Here is an 11608-nt window from a genome sequence, read left to right as displayed (position 1 = left end):
GGAAAAAACATCATGCGCGTGCATGAAAACATGTGGACCAGCATGCAGCTGTCGAAAACAGGGGTTTAAGTGTTCGATCGCGTGCAAAACATGCTACGGCCTTTCATGCACGAATTGCCCGAGTTCATATATTGAAGAATGTGATTCGGATGAAGACAACTTACACTTAGAAGATGTAAATGAAATACACAATCACCCAAAACGTCGTAATTAGATTATAAAAATAAATCAATAGTTTAAAATATGTATAATTAAGTCTTGTAATTGTAGTTTGAGTATTATTTAATGTATTAAAATGTTTTGTAATAGTTATTATTCAAAATAATTTACTAGTTTATTACGAATAGAACTTAATTAACCCAAAATCCTATCTATTGTAAAAGAAAATAATTAAAAAAGTATGTTCTTATTTTTTTCCACATAAAAACCTTCATTGACTGGACTATTTATGGAGAAAAAAAAACTATATGATTTTTGACAGTTATCACATTAGACCATAAAAACAAATGAAAAGTGTCCAAATGGTTGACCTGTTAATAATAAAACGACATTTATTTTGATATTCGTGTCTTGGTAACGTTAATCCAATATCGTTATTAATGCTTGAAAATTATAACAAATCAATTTTCATCGTCTCGACTTACCCAAATGGCTGTACTGTATAATAACATGGTTGTATTAGTTATTATCAATGATCTACATCTATAATTCACTTTTTAGAACCGACTCGTTTGATTTTGAGAAAGCCGACTCCTCTAATCACCGGCCATCAGACACAGCTGATGACAATGATAGTAGTTCAAAAAACTGTGTGATGACTGCAGCGACGAAACCACAAACGAGTCAGTAACTACTTTATTCGCTCTGCGTAAACTAAAAATGCGTACATTTTGTTTTTATCAACATTTTAATTAATATCATACATAAACTTTAAAAAATACTACCTAAATAGTACCATAACGTTTCAGTAGCACCGAAAATAAGGAGGAAGAAACCGCTGATAGCTACGTTGGACTTAAACCAGAGGCGATATTCGGAATGTAAAACGATTCTAACGAAGGCCTAATGTACTTGTTGCAATGGAAACATGCAGATTATATCAATTTTGTTCCTGCCCGAGGAGTGAAAGTGTTAAGCCCGCAAATTGTATTGAAATTTTACGAAAAATGTCTTGGGTTGGACTACTCTACTTGAATCTTTGTTTCAAATTATAAATTTCAATGCTTCCAATTATGTCAAAACGCATCTGTGGCGTACTCTTCACCACTGTTTTCCACTACTCAAACATCCTGTACTGTTACACTGTGTATATTGTATGTTTGTAATATTATTTTATTATTATCTGTCTTTATTATTTTATTATTGACTGTGTTTACCAATTGTTAAAAATTAATCTTAGATGTGAAATGTAATAATATTCATGGAAAAATGTATAATTGTTGAAAAACAAATGTAAAAATATTATTATTATGTAAAATGTTATATTATCGTGTAAAAATATATTATTGTGTAAAATGTATACTGTGTGTACTTATTCATTTCTTATCATTAATTTTTCATTAATCATTAATTTTTAATAAACAAACCAACAAAATGATAATCTTAAATATTTAAAATAAACCTTGTCCCTTGCACAGCGAGTTTGAATGCCAAAACCCTGGTGGTGTATCCTCTTAATGTCTAGTAAAAAACGAAAACATATTTTCTTAAAGAGCAATTTTTTTTAGTCAAAGAGTGACATACACCACTCTTCAGAAAAAATGTGCCGTTTAGAGCAAAACATTAAGTGTGAATTGTGTTATTGTGAGACGCAAGTGCACTTCCACTTAAGTCCATGACAGGTACAAATTTAAAAAATAGTTATTTTACTATTTTATTGCCAAGAAGGACATCCCTAAGGCGACAGTGACAACTCCTTTAGGCCCCTTTGAAGTATTTCTTATCAGTTTACGTTATTATTGTAAATAGCGTGTACAATATTTTCGGCATTGTAATTTGGCCCTACTGCATTAAGTTTAAACCATTTAAAAATCGTTATTTAACAATCTATGTTTTTACTATGAAGTGCACTGTCTGGTTTTATTTAATCTATGCTATAGCCATGTCGTTTTACCACCGATTACATGCAGTGGTTATTTCGCTTAAGTATGAGTGTTATATAACATAATGACATCTTTCTTGTTTAATGGTTTTGTTGAGGCACAAGCAGCTGTTTAATAGTAGTATGTGATAAGGGGTCACAATTCGCCACCAGTGACCGCTCGATGGTCGTACGGTGTACAGGGCAGTTCTTCCAAAAAATGATAAGAGATAAGAGTTCTTCCAAAAGATAACACAATTTTTATTTTATCAGCGTGACCAACCCAGAAACACCAAAATATAAAATCACATTCTATCAGTCTGCCAATTCTATTAGAATAAAAGTAACTAAAATATAACTAACGTTTATCAGAGTTAACTGTTATCTCTAGAACTAAACGGCAATAATTCAAATGATAAAAAAAAATAACCGTGTTAAAATATATTATATTTTCTTAAATAGTACACATTTTTACGATACATTTATAATGACAAAAAACCAACTAGTTCATATGACGACAACGGTAATTATTGGTAAATAAAATTTACTTTCGTTTCTTATTAATATTAAATGAATATTTTTATTAGAATTTTTTTTTAATTCATAATTCAAAACTCTTATTTTCACATTATATAAACTTGCAATATTTAATATGAATAACATAATATATTTATCAATTATAGTACCTAGCGACAAAGTTCATACATACACTATATTGTACTAATTTGTGTGACAATATTATTACATCCTATTTAAATAAAACTATTAATACAAGTAAATTATGTTTTACAGTATGATGGTAGTTGTCTGAAGTCATAAAAAGCTTATCGGTATGCTTATTCATTAGAGCGGTTCGATTCCTGAAACTATCTCTAGTCTGATTAAGTGTGGTAACAGGTATGGAGTTATTTTTTGTAAAATTGTTTTAATTGATTTAATCTCTATTATTTTAATAATTAACATTTCAACTTTTAACTTATTTATTAATAATATATCTTTCAGTTTTAAGATGAGTCAAAGATTCTGGTTGAACAGTTCTCCTTCGACACTAACTGGAAGAAATAATTGTTTTATCATTTGTCTAAATAGACTAGGTAAGGAAAACATTCTAGATTTGTAGTATTAATACAAATATTGATACAAAATTAGTTTAATATCAATCTAAAACACCCTAATATAGGGTATTTAAAAAAAAAGAAATCAAATGTAAATTATCTTTCTTTTTAATAATTTAATTTACTATTTTCTAACATTGTTAGTTTTTGTACAAGAAAAATTGCATTTACTTGTAGATCTTACGTTTCATTGGTATGAGATAACAAACTAGGTCTACTTGATATATACCGGTCACAAATATAGTCTATTCATGAAATCACTCTTCCAAGTGTTATTGATAGATAATTTAAGTTGAATGGTATAAAAAAATGTCATTATCAATTTTCGTTATATTTAATTTTAACTTCACAATTAACAAACGTTAACATTAGTAATTAATTTAAAATTGGTTTTATATTATAATTATTATTAATATTATTTAACCATTTGTTGTTTTTTCAGCTAGAATGTGACCAGAGGAAGATTAAATGGACATATCATATATTTCTCCATGGACACTGTAATCCATGATGGATTTTTGACACTATATTTGAATATTTGTTGTTGAAGTTAATTGGATTTTGTGCAAAACCCCTGGAAGAATATTCTGTATCAGACTAACAGTATAAACGCCACCCAGTATTTCAGTTTACCTGCTGTTAAACATCGTAGTATCATCTCCAATCTCTTTATATTTTGTTTAATTTTATTTAAAAAAGTCTCATTATAATTTATTATTAATCAACTGTAATTCAGTTGTTTATTTATTGAATAACTTATTATCCTGTCTTCAACGTCCATATAAACTGTACTGTATTTATGACCACTACACTGATATCTCATTTGGCTAAATACTTTTAATTTTCAACTACATTAAAACAAAATTAAGATTGTTTAAATTTTTTTTTTTTTGAATACTTGTATTATTGTTTGAATATTTTTACACTTTAAGTGTCAATACAAGTATCTTTAGTTTAACGATACTAACAGTATATTACTATTACAATTTTGACAAACATAATTATTAGCCTACCAAATAAATTATAAATGTAGCTTCTGTATTTGCTTATTTATTAATATTTACTTACCTTAATAACATTAAAATATTAATTTATTGTAAAAATATCTTGACCTAACTGAAAGATTGAAAATTTGTAAACTGTTATGAAATTATGTTGATGTTGTTAGGAAAAATTGTATAGTCAAAATTTTGAATACCTAGATTAAAAAAAAAAAACGGTACAATTTTTTTTTGCTAAACCAAGTAATTATACATTTGTAAATTTTGATGTTTAGTTTATAATATATACATTTTTAGTTAAAAAATATCTTTACTTAAGTATCATTTTATACTATTTATACTTTTTACCAGATTATTTTATGTGTTTTAAACTATTACATTTATTATTTCTATTATTATTATTTATTATTTATTTAAATGACTTATCTAACTTTATGAATTGTACTTTATAAATTATAAAATTGGTCTGAAATGTATACTGTGTTACTATAGGTAGCCTGATAGACAGGAAGTCTATATTGTTTTTTAGAAATAAAAGTTGTTTTTTCTTGGTTAGCTTAATTATATAGTGTGATTGACTAATTTTCTCTCATAATAATTTCAATTAGGTAAAATTATTTTTCAAAACATTTTTGTTTGTGTTATTTTACAACTGAAAACATGTTTTAATAACCACTTACTTTTTTGATAATTTTTAATTAAATAATATTTAATTATGATAAAAAAACAAAGCGTATTTAGTATATAGTATATATTTGTTTATAATTTTATTATTTAGAAATGCATTAGTTTTTAGATGTAGTTTTTGACACAATAAAGTAAAAGTAAACCAAATGTATTTTTTCTAAATCTGTTCTCATAGACACGTTTACTCTCGATAACGAGTGATTTGTATCTGTGTATTGTATTAAGTGATATTATATAATACGTTAAAACGAAGGATGTTTAACATATTGAATACTCTCTTTGAGTATACAATGATGTGTTCGATATAAATTGTATTATAAAGTCCAGATACCGTTATCTTTATTTATATGCATAGTATAATGTAGTAAATAATTATAGATTCAACATTTAAATAATAAATTAGCTTTAGTAAGTTTAACCCTTAACAATACCTGCTATTATCTAATAACTATAGATATATATAAATAATGTCTTGATAATAATTGAATAGTTTTATAACATATTCAATATTTTTGATATTTTCATTTTAGTCAGTTATCAATGAATCAAAGTATACAACTATTTTATTTTTAATAGTAACGCAGTTACATCTTATATCAATCATAATTCATGAAACACAATTTTGTAGCTCTACACAGTTTTGACCTCTAAACTTTAAGTTATCTATATTAAAATAGTTTTGAATATTGAAAACCATATGTTCAGTTTTATTCAAATTCAACTATAAAAACTCGTAAAACCATGTAAATCTGTTTTAATAACTAAGTATTATATTACTTCATTATTTGGGATTTAATGATTTTCAAATATTTTTGATAGAGACAGTGATAACGATATTGGTTTATAATGGCTACAGTCTAGTAATTATAACTAGAGCCCTAGTAATTAAAATTACCGACTGAAATAATAGATAATAACTACTGAACAATTATTTATTTCCTGTTTTGTGTAAAGGAATGAAGACACATTTGTTAAAACTATTGGGGCACTTACCTGAAAATAATGGTAAATTAAATACCTACAACTTTTATACTTTTCATTGTTAACTACAATTTAGTTAAGTACAACTGTTTAACAGTATAAAGTTAGTTTTATCTTCTACTAGTTTAATCTAGTATTTCTAACCAAAATTATGGGGGTATAAGATATTCCTAACACAATTATACCATTTTTAATTAATGTTAAATAAAAATGGGATTATCTAATCTGTTTTTAAATGTTCACTTAGTTAAAATAGAGTTAACCTGACCGCTTGATATTCATTTTTTTAATTTCTGATTTGACAATTTTATTATATACATATTAGTGGAATTGGAAATAGCCTCATTAGTTTTCACATTAAATATGTCCATAGCTACGTTTATATCATTTAAATTTTCACAACTTCACCAATCTTAAGTAAATATTAACATACTTAAATCAGTCTTATTATAACTTATTTAACTTATTGTGGGCAAAAAGAGCTTTAACAGCAGATCTCGATGAGAACGAGATAAGAGATAAATAAATATGATGAGATGCTGCAACTTGCAATTGTATTTATTTATTTTATAATATGTATTATTTCTATTTTTTTTATAATATAAGAAAAGTATACATTTCTTAATAAATGGAATGTAGGCAGAATTAATAACAGAAAAGTTATAATATCACTTCTATAAGAAACAAATCTAATTGATAATAATTGTATTTCTATAAAGGCAATCGAGGTAAAAGATAATTAGCCAAGTCTTTGCCAGGCTTGTACAAAAATATTTTATTACTTTTCACTAGTATCTTACAGCATCACTTTAGACATTTAATTCTACTTATGTTTGGAAATGTGCATTATCAAAAATTCTTATAAATCTATGGATCTATGAAAATATAATTTTAAAAGATCTAAATGAAATATGGATATACCTAAGTAGGTATTCTAATTTCTAATAGATTTTTATACTATCTGATTATCAGAGTATTAATTAAAATAAATAAAAAAAAGCTTTATGTCAATATTGTCCACCGTAAAACGGCAGGACTTAATCCAAAAATTATTTAACTACAACAGAAAGCAAGTTCCTAGAACAGAAAAATATATATTAAACACGAGGGTACCATACCTAATTTATAAAGGATGGAACAGTACAATCGTTTGAAGAAGTTTTGCAGTTATTTAATTAAGATCTTTGTACCATACCAAGGGTAGATCAACATTTATGTGATGAGTATTTGATACGCTCGCATTAATGTGTATCAATTGTCATATTATGCGATTTCTGGTGTAATTATTCATAAATTATTAATTTAACTATTCACTAAGTAAATGGCCATATTAAATGAATAAGTACATAGATTAATAAAATATGGGCTATGCAATCTTCTAACAAACAAGGACATTTTCAAATCAAGAGATAATTGTAAATTTGCAAATTTATATTGACCAAAAATTGTATCATATTTTTAAATCATATGAATAACTATTTCAGAACAAATTCATATTGTTTAGTTTGGTTTATATAATAAAAATATATACCCAGAGTAGCTTAATATAAACTAATTTCTGTAAAATATTAAGTGAATAATAATTATTTTAAAAACCTACTAATTGATTATAAATAACATTCAGTCTTGCAAAGTATTTTAATACCGCTCAGTCTGATTTGATAATCTCACCAACATAAAAGCAAGTTTTTATTAAATTACATTATATATTTATTGAGTATGACGTTTATACGATTACGACCCAAGTTTGATCATTTTTATTAATACAACAGAATTGTTAAATCTAGTTTACAGTAATTTTATATTATGCCATATTCGTATTATCTACCTATTATCCCATGCAAAAGGGGCCGTACAACAATTTTTTTCTCTTCACGAGTCTTTATCTGGCAAAAGGTTCACTTTGGACTATAACCTTATAATGTATATATTGATTTATGTGGAAACTTGAAAATGAAATATGTGTTTGGTTCTAGTTATTCATGTAAGGTATTTAAACTACAAGTGTCATATGTTCCGTTATCTTGCTCTAATATATCCTTTAGGTACCAAATTTTGTTAATAATATATCTTCTAAAAGACAAGATTGAAGACAAAGCTTATAAGCTCCAACCTGTATTCTTTAACTACAGAATACATATGTAAGATGTGGTAAAACTAATTTATACTTGACAGCCAAATTCTGAAATCGTTAACTAATTTAGGTAAAAAGTAAAAATAATGTTTTATTTAAATAGTAATATAAACAATTTGAGGGAAATTTTAATAAAATTATTATTATTTTATACCAAATAATATTAAATTATAACATATACTTATATGATAGGTATATACTATAATATAATGTAATTTATTATGAATTTTACGTGTATAGTGTATACGATTTAAATTAGATAATTGATAAAGATCTAACTACAATTTGCAATAAAGATAAGAAACTAACTAAAGGCAATGTTTTTGATATTAAAATACGAAATTTCTCTTGGCGGGTTTTTGGTAAAATCGATGTTGGTACTATCTGTAGTATTACACATTTTATAGGTTATGTAACATTTTTTTCTTATCACGCGTTATCATTTTTTGGAAGAACTACCCCCAACTCGGTCGTACGCACGGTCTTATATAAGACCGTGGTCGTACGTAGTAGGCGCGTTGCCAAATATTAATATTGTGATTGTGTTCATGAATAATAAATTAATTATATTTAATTAAAAAACAATTATTTGTTATTATCATTAAAAAGTGTAGCTACCGATTTTTTTTGAATTTATGCAGTCCACTTGTTTTACACGCTAGTCGATTGCGTGGCGCAAACAGGTTTTAACCATTGGATTATCTATCAGGATTAACTTCTTAACAAATACAGTCTTATTCCTCAAGTGCAAATAATTTCCAGAACATTTTTTAGGAATATACTCACTAATGATTCACTTAAGAGCCTTAGAATAAAAAAAAAAATTCTGAAAAAGTTGAAAAAGATGTTTTTTTTGAAAATTATGAAAATACAATGTTGTGCCCGGGAAAAAAAAAATTCCTTGACACCCGGGTTGGAAAGAGCGTTGGGCAAACGTTTCTATTGGTCCAACATACGGGATACAGTGCGTCAGTACGTTGCGAGATGTCACATATGCGCATGTGTAAAACATCTTAATCGGAAACCGGAAGATCCGATGCGATCAAGACAACCTCGTCAAGCATGGGAGGTTATCAGTAGTGACTTAATGGGTCCGTACCCAAGGACACAGCGTAGCAATACGTGCATACTAGTTGCCACAGATTGCTATAGTCGGTGGGTGGAGTCGTATCCACTAGGTCAAGCGACCACCAAGACCATCACCAACACGCTGGATAGGGAGTTTATCCCACGCTTCTCGAGCACTTCTGTCGGACAATGGTCCCCAGTTTGTATCCAGACAAATGGAGAAAGCACTGGAGAAGTGGGGTACTGAAGGATGGACTACTCCAAGAGTTTGCTCGAAATAAACCCACGAAAGGTCGTTCTTTTAAGGAGGGGGACTGGGTATACGGGAGCGAGTCAGACGAGCTGAACTGTGGGAGACGACCCGAGGACTAGAGCCTGACCGAAGATCTGAAGAACTGAGGGAATAATGGGACCGACAAATGCGATCGTGACAGCATAGATGAGACATCTCGATAAATGGCAGGTGGACTCACAAATTCTTTCCTTCGGTGAGCAGAAGATTGGCTACACCGATCTGGAGCTCGCACTATACTAATCAGTTTATACTGGGTCATGGGGACTTCAATGCAATTCTTTTAACTTGGTGGACATTCCCGATTATGAGTGTGGCCATCCAGAAGAGACAGGCGAGCATGTCTTGTTTCAGTGTCGAAAACATGGCGAGTATCGTGCCAGGCTCGGACTCGAGGTGCATCGAGCCGGTCACCTTTGGCCGCGCGACCCAATCTACGCTTGTACCCGCCAGAGACTAATACAAGGCATTTGAGGAGTTTTGTAAACGAGCGCTCTACCTGAAGCAAAACGGGTGAGTGGTACTGAACACCAGGTAAGAGACGAGCCGATTCCTGGTCGCGTACCTCCTCCGGATTGCAAGAAATCGCGAACCGTTAATTATTTAACACGCTATGTATCGATACGAGTCCGAGCATGCACGACATATCACCCGAGATAGGTATAAACCATACTATGCCCACCCGTACGTACAACACCCACCTAATAAGGTTTCGTCCAAACGTTCGCAATATCAAATTAAATCGAAAGCCAACAAGGGAAACAGGCGCACCCCTAAACCTAACGACACCATAAAAGCACCACATACGCTCTAACAGAACCACTCATCGACACCGCAAACCAAAAGCGAAACTCTGGGTAACGCTGCCGCAGTTACATTAAATGCTAATGGGGTGTCAAATGTTGGTAGGGGTGCCCAGGGTTCTTCCCGGGCACAAAAATATGATATCGAAAGACGAACGGACAAACCAGTAGGCAATGGAAGGAGGGCATCGACAATCGATTCGGATAATCAGCTCATGGCAGTTAGTACTGTTAGCGGAAATACTCCGATCGCGGTTAAGAACCAATTGTCCCCTCCCTATAGAACATCGCCCCAATCACTAGGCCGGTCACGAACATGTGCGATGATAACTACGACTACCCCTACTCCAGCAGTGGAGCTAGAGTTTGAGACGGACTTCGTGACTTTGATTCCCAGGCCCAAAAATCGTACGTCACACCGGGCATAGCGTATAAATACGGACTAGTGACTAAGGGACCTATTGAGACAATACAAATGGCAGACGGTCACACCACCACGACTAGCGGTTCCATTTTTTCCGCTAAAATAGCCGACCTTGACGTTCAGTTCACGGCCACTATTTTAGACAACCTGTACTGCGATGTACTTTTGGGGCATGACTTCTCCTAATAGCACAGGAAGTCGCCTGGGACTGTGCCGCAGCCACAATATATCTGGGCACTCACAAAAGGGCAACTGCCTGGTGGAAAGCCGGTTTTAAACCCCCCACCGAAAAACCAGACTAGTCCGAATTAGAAATAGCAGGCGACCCACCCACCCAGATCTAACTAACCGACATCATTATGAAAAATTCACAAGTCTTCGCTGACTAAGTAGACCGTACCAAACTGATAGAGCACGAAATTCAACTCAAAAACCCGTCCCCACACTACCAAACCCCTAGCACGTTCAACTGGCGGAACTCGAGCAACGGGTACGCTTGCTTGAACGTCGTTTGGGGTCCTGATCGAACCCTGGGAGGTGGACATGGCGGAATTGGATGCCCTCAGGGCAGACAATATGCTGTGGGCTGCCTACCAGCGGGGACTCAGAGCGGGCAGAAGGGAACTGGCCCCAGTCACGGATTGCGTGAACCCCCCCCCTCGACGACAACCAACGCCGAGAGGAGGAGCGCGACCTGAAGCTGGGAAACAATACCCCAGAGCCCATCCACCCACCCCAATCCGCAATCAGACAGCGAACTCATCGACCACAGCCAATTCCCCCAGACCTCGCTCACTGATGGAAATCAAGGTGCCCAGACCACAACTTCCGACCGCCGGCGCTGATGGATAATCGGCAGGGACGTCGGGACAATTGAACGGGCCCATCAGGCATAAACGACCGTCCTAACAACGGAAAGGACAGTCTAAAATGGAAGGCGTTCGCCAAAAGAAAGAAGAAGAAGAAGGCAAAGGCGTGGTCAGACTGGAGGAACCAAAAAAAGAGGGGTCTCCTAAGGACGTG

At 31.8% G+C, this 11608-nt stretch overlaps 1 long non-coding RNA gene across 1 annotated transcript; it reads left to right on the top strand.

Annotated features, from left to right (window-relative positions):
• Window positions 1–2760: 2760 nt before the first annotated feature.
• LOC126839609 (uncharacterized) lies at window positions 2761–4038 on the top strand. Its single transcript, XR_007685924.1, has 3 exons — window positions 2761–2977; window positions 3083–3174; window positions 3638–4038. It is a non-coding gene; the product is annotated as an uncharacterized LOC126839609 (long non-coding RNA).
• The last annotated feature ends 7570 nt before the right edge of the window (window positions 4039–11608 follow it).

This window comes from Adelges cooleyi, unplaced genomic scaffold (genome assembly GCF_023614345.1).
Source record: "Adelges cooleyi isolate 19-005CV unplaced genomic scaffold, UGA_ACOO_1.1 ACOO_flye_CR_arks_rails_tigmint_CR_PRNA_307, whole genome shotgun sequence".
In the NCBI taxonomy this organism is placed as follows: Eukaryota; Metazoa; Arthropoda; class Insecta; order Hemiptera; family Adelgidae; genus Adelges; species Adelges cooleyi.
This window is presented reverse-complemented; position numbering and strand designations above follow the sequence as displayed.